We start from the raw sequence: 13137 nt of genomic DNA on the forward strand, positions 1-13137 counted from the left end.
TCTTAGAAGATAATTTCCCAATAGAATATTATTTATTATAAATTATTTCATTTCAATTAGTTCCAATACATTATATATATATATATATACACATAATAATTCATATAAATCATTTCTCATTATACGAGGAAAAAAAAAGAAACAGCAATACAACCCCCTAAAAAAATACAATAAAAAAACACAATAAATAATGAACATAGACATTCTCAAAAATTATATAATACTTTATATAAAAATATATAAACACTTTTATATTACTTATCGAAAGATACTACTGTATGTATACGTATGTACACATATACATATACATATATATTTACTGTATATAATATACATATATATATCTATGCATCTATTATATACAAATGCTTCTGATCAATACAGAAGCGATCTGCCATCGAAAATGGCAGTTATTCGCGTATCGTATCGTCAGATCGCCGGCTAGTCACGTAATGCTGCAATCGCACGTGTAGAACCGTACTCGGTGCTTCCGGATGTGGCTACGGACGGGCAAAACTAACCTCTGGATTAACGTGCCCCGAAACAGTTTGCTCTCGCTGTCTAGTTTAGTTCTCGACTTCCGTCCTCGTTTTCGGACGTCAAGAGAACGTCAGACGGCTACTAGTTTCGAAATCGTTCGTTACTCATCCTCGTTCTCTCTCTCTCTCTCTTTCTCTTTCTCTCTCTCTCTCTCTCTTTTCTCTCTATCTTTCTCTGTCTCTCTTTCACATTTCGTTCTCAAAACAGAATCATAGAGAATAGGATAGTACGAATCACATTATACTTGGAACTTGTAAGTGGTACTCGTTAAACGATACGGGTTGTCTATTCCATTCCAAAATTTCGCATTGTAAGCTTTTGTTATATAGTGGAATTTATGTATCTATATATATGTATATGTATGTATAAATCTTAAGACCTTATTATTAAAATGATTGCGATTATACTGATTTATTTATGTAATTGTACGTTTTCGATTATTCCGTGTCCTTTTTTTTTTGGTTTTTCTTTTTTATTTTTGTTTTTGGTGTGTTGATTTACATTTAGATGTTTCAGAAAAGTTTTGTCTTATAAGAATTGTAAGAGAAAAATAAATAGATTGTTAGTTTGATTAATTTCTCTAGAAAGTATTGAGAAATATGATTGTGATTACGTTGTAATGTTCGCGAGAGAGCAGCCATATTGATTTACATTTAAATATGTTAGAAAAAGTATTCTGAAGATTCATAGAAAAGTGATAATAAAACAATAATTGATTAAAAATTACGAAAAAAAGATAAAATAAAAAGGAAAAGAAAGAAACAGAGAAACAAATAGAAACTTTCTTAACAACTCCTTAATTAATAAAAAATACTAAAGAAATAATTCGATAATAAGGAAACTTTGCGAGAACTTTTCGTTTTAGTTTGATAATTTTTCGTTTACGCGTATCTTATGACTTAACCGGGGAAGAGGCCGTGTTGCACATATTATGAGAAAAAAAAAAGGAAAGAAAAAAGGAGAAAACAGCAAAAGTTTTCTTAGGATGCACAAAGAATAAATTAATAATTAATTAAAAATTGATTTGGAAAAAGAGCAAAGAAATATAATGTGCAAAAAAAGTATCTTAAATAACGACTCTCATTTGAATAATAATTAATGGAAAAAAAAACAAAAGATACAAAAAAAAGAACAAACAAACAAAATCTATCGAACGAACCGATAAAAATCTAATGTAAAGTGTCCTTTAATTTTTTTCAGCAAAAAAGAGAAGAAGAAGAAAAAGAAGAAGAAGAAGAAGAAGAAAGATACAAACGAACAATATTTCCTACTATTAAGAAGATTAAAAAAAAAAAATGTCAAGAAAAAAGGAAACTAAAAAGGTATGAAATATTATACTTTCGATACATTGGGTGAGTAGATGGCAGAGGGGAGAATTAAATGGGCAAAAAAAAAGAAAAAGAAAAAAAAATAGAAAAAAAGGCAAAACTAAGGGTTGATTTCTCTCTCTCTCTCTCTCTCTCTCTTTCTATTTCTCGAAAAGACTTCGATAAAAGGGATGGTGGGCGTGTATATTCGTCAAATGTAAGTGAAACGTTCCTTTAGACAAGTTCTTTAACATATTCAGTTCAGAACGTTCTCTGGAGAGTAGAAGAAGGCCTTCCTCTTCTTCTTCCTCAGACATTACTTTCGAGAGAGTGTATCAGGAAGAGACGAACAAGACCAGAGACGAGAAAGAGAGAAGAAGGAGACGGCGAGCCAAAACTGCGAAATATTTATAAACTCCTTCTTTCTTCTTGCGAAGAGGTCGACGTACACCCTCTGTCTGGATCGGAGGGCCGCGGTCAAAAATGTTTACCACGAGTAGATGAGATAGAGGGCGAAACCCTCATCCTCCACCCTACCCCACCCACCCCTCCCTATCCCACCTTACTCCCTTCTTTTTCTTCTTTTCCTTTTTTTCTCTCTTTCTCCCCCCCCCTCTCTCTCTCTTTCTCTCTCTCTCTCTCTCTTTCACTCTCCCTCACTATAAATAGAATAGGGCAGATATTAAAAGAGGGATAAGAAAGATGGAAGAAAGTTCATTAAAATATTATTGTCTTATATTTAAAATTCTACATTATGATCTATACATATTTATATATAAAATTAGTGAAACCAAAGTGATCGGCTATCGTAAATAGAATTAATCGATATGTAGATTAATGAAACATCGAATATAATTTTCTCTCGATGCAAAATAGATTTTTTTTGCAAAAAAAATCTTCGTTTGGACGGTGACGCCATCAACGGAGTCGCCGATCCAGCTATGTTTTGTCTCCCCATTACTTATCTTTCTATAACGCCTCCCACGAGAGAAAATATATTTCAAAGCGTTGCAAAGAAAGAGTTGGAGGGGTTACGAGGGGGACTGGTGAAGAGAAGGGAGATAGAGAGAGAAAGAGAGAGAGAGGGGAAAGGGTGTTGGATGGCAATGTAGGGGGAGAAAGGAAAAATATATCCTGTTCTCCATGAACGTTCTTCGGCCCTTCACCTTCACGAATCGCCGACCAACACAACTTGAGTTAGTTTTAGCTAGGAGAAACTTACATACATACATACATACGTACATACATACATACATACATATGTACATAGATATATACTACAAAACGAGTTGTCACGTAGCTTTCCAACGTACGAAATAAGAACGTACGGGGGAAAACGTTTCGATAACAGTTCGAAGGACTCTTTTCGTTCTGGTAGAACGTTGAAATGACCTTTACTCGACTTTTCGTAAGACAGAAAAATAAAGGAAAAGAACAGATAGATAGATAGATAGATAGATAGTTGGATAGATAGATAGACAGATAGATAGAAAGATACCGATAGATACAGATAGATACAAATAGATAGATATAGACTTTGGCTCGTTTTAAAATGACTCAGCCAAACTTCTCTAACTTCGTTTGCGGTGTGTCCCGTGTACATACGACATAATTCCACTCTCAGTTTTGACCTTTAGTTGCTTATATTTCGACGAATTCAAACGGACGTTTCGATTTTCTACGAACAAGAGACGAACAAATATTTACTTTTAACTTCGTTTCATATGTCCTCTGAGTAATTTTCACTCTTTCTCTCTCTCTCTCTCTCTCTCTCTTTCTTCTCTCTTTCTCTTTATCTCTCTATCTCTCTTTCTCTTTGTCTATAACGAGAGACACACTTCGTTAATTTCTACCTTGAAATGGCCAGTGATTATAAGCTCGAGTATCTACGTTTTCGAGTGGCTTATAAATGAGAGATAGAAAGGGATAGAGAAAAAAAGAAAGAGAAAGAAAAGGAAAAGAATATATATATATATGTATGTATGTATGTATGTATGTATGTATATAATACTACAGTACCATGCTTTTTCATTTGAATTCGTGAGTTAAATAAAAAAGAAACCATCTTTGAAGCTTAAGTAATATTAAGATTTACACGAGAGCACCCTTAATTCTATTTCATTCGAGATAGAAGATTAAAAAGGCGTTAATCGTCAAGTGTATATTCCCATATTACTTGAAAATCACAGATCATTACTGTAATAATACTAAGACCGAGGAGTTTTAAAAGCCCTTTTAAAAAGTGTTAATGTCTATTTCTAAAACGTTCGTGGAAGTTATGCCGCAAACAATTTACTTCAAACTACTTCATATACGTTATTCACGGAGATAACCACTCTGGAAAACGGAAATAGCTCTATCCTCCTCTTGTACCCCTTTCCTCTCCACCCCTCATACTCTTTCTGTCTCTCTCTCTCTCTCTCTCTCTCTCTGTTTCTCTTTCTCTCTCTCTTTCTCTCCTCGCGATTCAAAAATTACCTCTTCCGTGTACCTGTTAGCCTTGATTTTCCCGAAATACCTTTTGATTATAAATTTCTTTTCTTTTTTCTTCATTGTTCGGGACGTGTATGTAAAAAGAAAAAAGAAAAAAAGAAAAAAAATAGATAGAAGAAATTAACAATTTAATGGAATTTTAATTTAATCGAAAATTCTGATATTAAATAATGTTGATTATTTTTCGATTATTAATTTTCCATGAATTTTTATATATTCTCGTAAAAAAAGAGAGAGAGAGAGAGAGAGAGAGAGAGAGAGAGGAAGGAAAATATTTTTTTTTAAGAGATATTGTTGGACAGAAAAGGAGAAAGAGGAAAGGAAAAAAAAATAAAAAAGAAAAATCTATATCATCGGATTATACAATTCGTATTCTATTTTACGCGAGAATCGTCATCGTGACCTCGAGTGTTTGGCCTTCTCGTTTCTTTGAACTTCCCCAAGCAAGCACTATAATTTCCCTCTATTTGTTCCATAAATAGAACGGCAGTTCACGTCGATGTTCGGCAAGCTATTCGAACGTTCGAAACTTTCTATACCGTAGAAAAAGATCGCTCTGGATAAGTTTTTAACAGGCACCGCGTCTCCGCCCTCTTATTTTCTGGCAAGTTCCTACTTCAACGAATACGAAGACGCTTACGCCCCATGGATACAAAAGTAAAACTCATGCCAGCTGTCGCGACGATCGTTCGGGGAAATAGGATAATAATAGATGCTTGCTCGCGATATCTTTTAGTCGTGGTGATAGAAAAAAAAGAAAGAAATAAAGAAATATGTGTGTGTGTGTGTGTGTGTATAAACAAAAAAAAGAAGAGAATAGACATCTCGTGATTTCAATGATTATGTTACAGTCATATTAATATGATTATGTTTGAAATATATCAGTGATTATAGTTTGATTATAGTTGAGACATATCACTCTGATCACAGTTGAAATATATCAATGATTATGGTTCAAACATATCACTGTTATTATGGTTGAAATATATCAGTGTGATTATGGTTCAAACATATCACTGTGATGTACATGTGATTATCGTTTACAATTTTCGTTTCTCTTCGAAATTATTGATATTGTAGAATGAAATTGTCTTGTCGAACGATATTTCTAAAGAGAATCAGTAATCAAGACAATAATAAAATGAAAGAATAAAGGTAATAAGAATAATTTAAAGTATCGATTGAAATTTTATTTATATAGTATCGTAGGAAGTAATATGAATCAAAAATATTTCTATCTAAAAAAATTAAACGAATTATAACATAGGTTGAACTTTTTTTTAATTTCTAATTATATTTTTTCGATTATTATTTTTTAACGATGATCTTCACTTCATTTTAATAAAAGAATATAAAAATTTTCTCTCTCTCTCTCTCTTTCTTTCTGTGCATGCGCGTGTGTATGTGTGTGTAATAAAATTCGACCGATCAAATTTCAAACAATTTCAGTAGTCAAAAATAGAAGAATTTCCGTTCGTACGTTTAACACCCTTTTTCGATTAGCTTTTAATTGAAATTTTCTCGTTTATTTTTTCAAAAGATCTTTTTTCTTTTTTTAACTACCGCTTGAATATTTTAATCGAGAAATATAAAGGTTTACCATTTCCTTCTTCTTTTTGTTTTTTTTTCTCACCCTTTTTTGTTCCATAAAATTCGACCGATAAAATTTCTGACAATTCCGTTAGGATCACCGAATAGGAAAATTTTCGTTAGTACGTTTAACTCTTTTCTTTCTCGGTTGAATTTTCATTAGATATACATACGTAGATTTTGTTCATTATCTCGTACAAGGATTATTATAAAAGAAAAAACTTAGAACGGTTTACGTTTCTCTATGTGGAAACACGAAAGCTAAAGATTTTCTGTGAGAAATTTTCCACAGAAAATACGTATTACGTATATAGAGCTTTATTCTAACAATATTCCGCTACGTGAAATTCCATTGGATAAACCGCTGGACAGGAAAATTCAATCGTAACGTTATTCAACCCAGGACGAATTAATTCTCAAAATCTTTTATTAAATTACGGACATACCTTCTTTATTAAATCGCCATCCGGTACCAGTAACGAAGAGGGTTACTAAAGAGTACGAACGTTTTCCCACAGAACAAAACGAACCTACGCAATCCGGAAATCAAGCATTCCGAAAATAAACGATAGAAATTTATATATTCGATACATTTAATTCTATTCTTTCCTGATAAATTAACAAAAATCATTCTCTTTATAACGAGAAAGTCATTTCATTATATTATCTTTGAAATTAAAAAAAAAATATACATATATAATGATTTAATATATAATTATTTAATCTGAGTATATAAATATATTTATATATATAAAAAGATATAAATATACATATATATTTGTAGTAGATGTCTATACAATTTTTTCGTCAAATGTTCTACAAATTAATATTATTGTTAATTACAACGAAGAGACGGGAACGAGAAACACGTTCTATAAATATTAATAAATAAATAATTATCTTGTAAATTAAAGATACATATTTCTTTTTTCAAGTTTGATGCGAAACTCACACGTTAGATACGGAATATATCAACTCGTTGGCATTTTATAAATTCTCTTTGAAATAAAGCGAATAGAGAAAATACTGAGGAAGCGTGGAAGACTTCTTTTACATTTATGATGTCTTACAATTTATATAGAAATATATTTTTTTATAAATATATTTCCAAGATTATTACTTTCGAATACTCCGTGAATTCGCATTTGTAAAAAAATAAATAAATAAATGAAAAGAAAAGAGAACAAAAAAAATTCATCATTAATTTGGAGTACATAATATCTCGTCAAAATCATCCATTGAAAGCAATGCCTTTGTCATCGTAACAATGAATAAAATATCATCGAGACGATTTAATACGACAATGAAGCAACAGTTCCATCAAACAGTTCGAAATACAGAAGGATAATCCAGTGCATAATATCGATAGTACAATGTACTTTCGAGAACGTTACGAAATCAATCAGTTTCCATACAGACCGTACGTTTGTTTCTATTAAAAAGAGAAATGAAAACGTTTGGAACATTTGATAAACTAATACGTTAAAAGAAAAAAAAAGAAAAAAGAAAAAATACCGAGAATAAAACGAAATGAAAGATATATTTATCTACTATAATTGAATAAGAAACTATACCAACAAGAGTTAACTTTTATTTCTGTATATGGTGTGTGTGTGTGTGTGTGTGTGTGTGTGTGTGTGACGAAACTTTTATTATCACAGGAGCGTTCGATGTGTGTAATTTTATTAAATGGTATTAGTCAAGTTATTTTATTGGATATATCTTACTAAAGAATAAAAAATTAATAAACGTTAACAACAAAATAAATATAATAATTTCATAAATAAATTGTAAAAGAATCAAGCACGACTATCGAATCAATTTTATGTAAATCATGAATTAAAATGAAAAGTATTCATTATTAATAATTAATGATAATTATATTATTATTATAATTAATAAAAATTATTCTTTTTACGAGTAATAATTTCAACTCTGTAATGAGACGAGAAAAGAAAATTATTTCATTAGAAATCCTTCCGGAAGAATAAAATGGAGGAATAAAGTGAAACGTAAGATACGGAAAAATTAAAACAAGATTGTTAAGATAGCAACGAAAGAAGAATTAATATTCAATCGAATGACTAGTTGACCAGTTGAATTAATTTTAAAATCAATTATCATCAAAATAAAGAGAGCAAAGCAATTACAAAAGAACGAGCGATAAACCGCATTAACTAACTCAAACAAATTATATATATATATAAATCAAGTACCATCGTTGAAACTAAAGAACGTAAAGAAAATCAACAAAAACGAAAAAAAAAACCACGAATCCTCATACTGCGCTAATAGAAGTAATACATCGAAAAACATAAGAAAAAGAAAGAAAAAATAAGAGAAAAAAAAGAAGAGAAAAGAAAAGAAAAGAAAAGGAAAGAAACGGAGCAATGCACGATATCCTAAGGAAAAGAAGAAAAAAAAAAACCAAGAAAAGCAAACAGGAAAAAAAAGAAAGAAAAATCAAAAAAAAAAAAAGAAAAGGAAAGAAAAGAAAGAAAGAAAGAGAAAGGAGAAGAAGACATGAAAAGAAGAAAGAAGAAAAAAAAATATAATCACGGAGAGAATCCGATAATAAAAAGCTTTGAAAATAACGTGTTGAAAGAATGAAGAACCGAATTCGATATCTCCGGTCAACTGTTGGGGTCAAACAATCTACATGATACAAGTTGGACACTCAAAGTCTACAGAAGTAACAGGAACGACGTCCTCGTCGTCGACGCCGTCGTCGTCGACCTTCTCGTCGTCGACGCCGTCGTCGTCGTCGTCGTAGTCGTCGTCGTCGTCGTCGTCGTCGTCGTCGTCGTCGTCGTAGTCGTCGTAGTCGTCGTCGTCGTCGTCGTCGTCGTTGTTGTCGTTGTCGTGGTCGTCGTAGTCGTCGTCATCGACGGCGTCATCGGCGTCGGCGTAGGATCTCAACATACACGCAGTTGGTCGCGGCGCCACCACTGGCCGGCGGCTGTCAGTTAGAAAGAGAAGGAGTGGATAGGGGTTCCGGAAGGTGCGGGGTCGGCCCTGCGCGCAGCCTCCCCGGTCCACCCCTTGAGAGATTCAGTCGTCGTGCGGCAGAGGAAGACCGAGGGTCGCCCGGTCGAACGTCGAGGTTCTTCTATCTCTCTCTTTTATATCCTTCATTCAATCTCTCACTCTCACTCTCTCTTACTCTTTCTGTCTCATTCTCTGTCTCTCTTTCTTTCTCTTTCTTTCCTTTTCTCTCTCACTTATTCTGTTTCTCCCACTCTCTCTTTCTTTCTCTCTCTCTCTCTCTCTCTCTCTCTCTGTCTGTCCGTCTGTCTGGCTCTATCTCTGTCTATCTATCTTTCTCTTTCTCTCTAACCGTACACCCATCAATCAATCGGTTTTTCTCGCTCTCCTAGCAAACGAGAGAGATGAGAAGAAACGAACGTGTATTAGTGCATCGAGGTAGCAGGTGCAAGTTTAGTTCTTTTCGATGAAATCGACGAGGAAAAGTCACTAGTCTCTCTCTCTCTCTCTCTTTCTCTCTTTCTCTTTCCGCCTATCTATCTTTATCTCTCTTTACTAGCACATATGGTGAAACGTGTTTTGTTCGAGCTTCGAATTGTGAAATGAAATTGAAGGGGTGTCTGGGCTATTTATCTCTCTTTCTCTTTCTTTCTCTTTCTCTCTTTCTTCCACTGATCTTACATGTGCTTCCTCTATCCCTCTTTCTCTATCTCCATCTCTCTCTCTCTTTCTATCGAACTGGTATTATAAAAGGGGAGAGAGAGGGAGAGAGAGGTGGGGGGTTTAGAAGGGGTAGGTGATAGTGCTTGTGCCTGGTGTATCTCGTGATGATGTCTGTCAGAGTATACTAGTGGTGGTAGTTGTAATAGTGTTGGTGGTGCTGCTGGTGGTTTAAATTTCAACCGCGTGCAGAGGTTCACCTACGTGAGCCATTACACGGGTCCTCGGCTTTCTCACTGCTTGGAAGTATACGAGTGAAAGAGAGAGAGAGAGAGAGAGAGAGAGAGAGAGAGAGAGAGAGATAGAGAGAGTGTGTGAGAGAGTGAGAGAGAGAATGGTCACGGTCCAAACGAGGATGCAAATTTTGAACCTCTTGGCCACGTACTTTCTCTCTCTCTCTCTCTCTCTCTCTCTCTCTCTCTCTCTCTCTTTCTCTTTCTTTCTCATATACTCTTTAGCTCTCTTTCTCATCAACGAGACCTCTCCTTCTCTTGGTTGATTTTTCTCGGAGAATCTGTACTCATCTACGTGCCGGTACGACGAGATTCGAGATACTAACGCCGGCGTCTTGTACGCTTTTAGGTACTCGTCAACGACTAAAGCCGACGCAAAGTACTATAGAACGTGATAAAGGCGAAGGAAAAGAAATTTATGATAAGATAGGGAATGTAAAAAAAAAGAAGTGGAGATGGGGTTGGTCGGGGAGAATTGGGACGACAGGGATGGAAGATAAAATGAATAGAATTTCGAAGACGTTTCTTTCGAATAGTAACTTTTTATGTCCGATACGTTCTTGCAATAAGATGTATGTATTTTTCTTTCTCTTTTTTCATCTCTTTTCTTTTCCTTTACTGTCTCTTTTTCTTTTCTTAAAATTTCTTTTTTTATTTTTATTTTTTTCTTTCTTCGTCGAGATCCTGAAAGAAGAGCAAAAAAGTCTCTCCTCCTCCCCCCCTTTTTTCGAAGGGCTTTTCTTCGTGTGTCGCCGAAAACGGCCGACACCGAACGCACATCTTATAAAGGGAACTTGCATTTCCGACGGACGTGAGTAACATTCGCATGTTCGAATACGCTTTACCAAAAGAACGGATCGGATCGGATCCGATCGGATCGGATAGGATCGAATCGAATCGGATCGGTTTCTACTCTCTTCCCTGGTACCCCCGGAAAACGTGAACGTTTTAAAAAACACCGTGTGAAAGGGTATCAACTGTTCGTCTTTTTTATTTTTCTTTTATTGTTTCTTTTTTTTTAGTTTGTTTTTCTTTTTTTCTTATATTCCATATTTTTATTTTTTTCCTTTTTTAAAGAATACTTTTGAAAGGATATTCGAATAGGTATACACAGAAGCGTATCTGCAAGCGGAACGATTAAGTATTGTCCCTGGATGAAAACATTTTTATTCAAATTTTTTCACATCGCTTTCGTACATTTGGAAACATTTTTTTTTATAAAATCTAAACGATCACATATTCAAGATTCGCGTTGGATGAAGGTCGGCTCGATTATGTCATCGATCAAATTTAATATTTTCTCCATCGAATTTTGGCGCGTAATTTATTGTTTCTTTCTTTTTATCTTTTCTCTTTTTTATTATTTGTCAAATCCATCATTCGTTCTTGCATCGTTCGTTATTTTCTTAAGAGAATATATACGTTTAACATGAGAATATATACTTGTAACTTATGTAACTATCATGATTTGCTTATACGTTATTTAGAATCAATTCATTTTATTAGATGCAGAGAAATTTTTTTGGTAAGAAACGTTACGAATCTACCGTATGGCATCGATCGTTCGAGGTCAAACGTTTCTCGTCTTCTTCTTCTACTTCTTCTTCTTTTTCTTCTTCTTTTTCATCTTCATCTTCACGAACTCGTTCTAGTCACCTCGACACTCATCAAGATCCACTGCTCTCAAACTACGATCTCGAACTTACGCGAACTTACATTCTCGTTCGTTTGTTTTACGAAATTACACAACTTCTTCTGAGGATTTACAAAAAAAAAAAAAGAAAACAAGAAAAAAAAAGAAAAGAAGAGGACAAACATATATTTTTAAACCTCCATAAAGTATTCGGATTAAGGAGGATCATGTATCTTGATATATTTATTTAGTTGCTCGTTTAACAAATTAAAGTAATTGCTAATTACTTAACGATCTACAGAATACTTTGTGTTACTTAGGGATCTAATATCCTAGTTATTTTCTAATTTGATTTACTTAGGGATCTAATATCCTAGTTACTTTCTAATTTGATTTCTCCGATATCATAGTAAACAAAACTATAGATAATTTTTAATTCTTTTATTACTTTATCACGTCATTTATATTTGAACGAAACAAATAAATTATTTTATAAAGAATAAAAACAATAACTGTTAAATATATATGAATATTTCGATATCAATTTTCGATCATGCAGACTTCAGGATGGACGTTTATTTATTACCTATCGAGTTATTTTCTGATTTAATTTTATTAACAACTATAACAAACAAATATAAATGTAATTGCTAATTTTCCTTATAATTAATACAATCTATTTTAAAGTAAAATGATTTAATTATTTTACAATGAGTTTAAAAACATGAAGATATAGTATATCGATGATTATTCTATAAAGCTTTCTAACATATATATTTATATATAAATATATATACATTTATTTCGTGATTTATATCTTAAAAGTCACAAGATCAGAAAACAATTGTTAATACACTTTGTCATATTAATTATTCTCAAACGAACAAATGAAAATTATTTTGATTTTATAAAGAATTTAAAAACGTTAACCAATAGATATGATCAAAGTACTTTTACCCTTTTTTCTATTCTTTCTATTTTTGTTTTGTTTGTGTTTATTTCCCCCTTTCTCTCTTTCTTCTTTTTTTTATTCTTTTTCTATTTTATTTCATTCTCTCGAAATTTATCGAACATGGCACGTACGTAACTTAGTCTAGGGAATGGAACAAGCCGGTTCACGCTAGCGAATTTGTTCGAGCATTGATCATGGTATATGTCTATATGAGAAAGAGAAAGAGAGAGAGAGAGGAAGAGAGAGTAGTGGAAATCCGGTCGGAAGGAGAAAGGGTTGCCGGTTTGTTTTGCGCTCAGTTCGTTCGTCGAATAGAAATATAGCTTGGTGTTTTTTTCCCTGGCACCGAGTTGCGTTTGGCGTGCGATCAGGTTACGAGAAGGATGGGAAACAAGTAGTACAGAGAAAGAGAGAGGGAGAGAGAGAGAAAGAGGATAGGAGAGGAGAGGAGAAAAAACAGACACACAGTAGAAAGCTCTATGCTTTCGTGGACGATAGAAAGAGAAAGAAGTTTTTTTTTGTTTGTCCCTTTTTGTCGCTCGTTGCAAATGAGATCCACGCGAGAAAGGGTGAAGGTAGGGTAGGGGGTAAGTGGGAGTAAGGTACGGGGGTAGGATGGGTAACTCCGAGTGCAGCTTAAGCGCGAAAAGACTCGCTGGAGAGTTTCATTTTCCTCCGCTAATC

General features: G+C 33.6%; 1 protein-coding gene across 4 annotated transcripts in view; it reads left to right on the top strand.

The window, feature by feature from the left end:
* The first annotated feature begins 1751 nt into the window (after positions 1 to 1751).
* The window catches only part of LOC127067761 (chondroitin sulfate proteoglycan 4), an 81845-nt gene continuing 70459 nt past the window's right edge, over positions 1752 to 13137 (top strand). The window contains exon 1 of one of the 4 annotated variants that reach the window (XM_051003084.1): positions 1752 to 1862. The gene's annotated coding sequence lies outside the window, so the exon portion shown is untranslated. Of the gene's footprint in view, positions 1863 to 8987; positions 9034 to 13137 lie in introns of those variants that run through there. The other 3 variants (XM_051003076.1, XM_051003078.1, XM_051003087.1) reach the window with 3 other exon arrangements.

The sequence above is a fragment of the Vespula vulgaris genome, chromosome 11 (assembly GCF_905475345.1).
Source record: "Vespula vulgaris chromosome 11, iyVesVulg1.1, whole genome shotgun sequence".
Taxonomy (NCBI): Eukaryota; Metazoa; Arthropoda; class Insecta; order Hymenoptera; family Vespidae; genus Vespula; species Vespula vulgaris.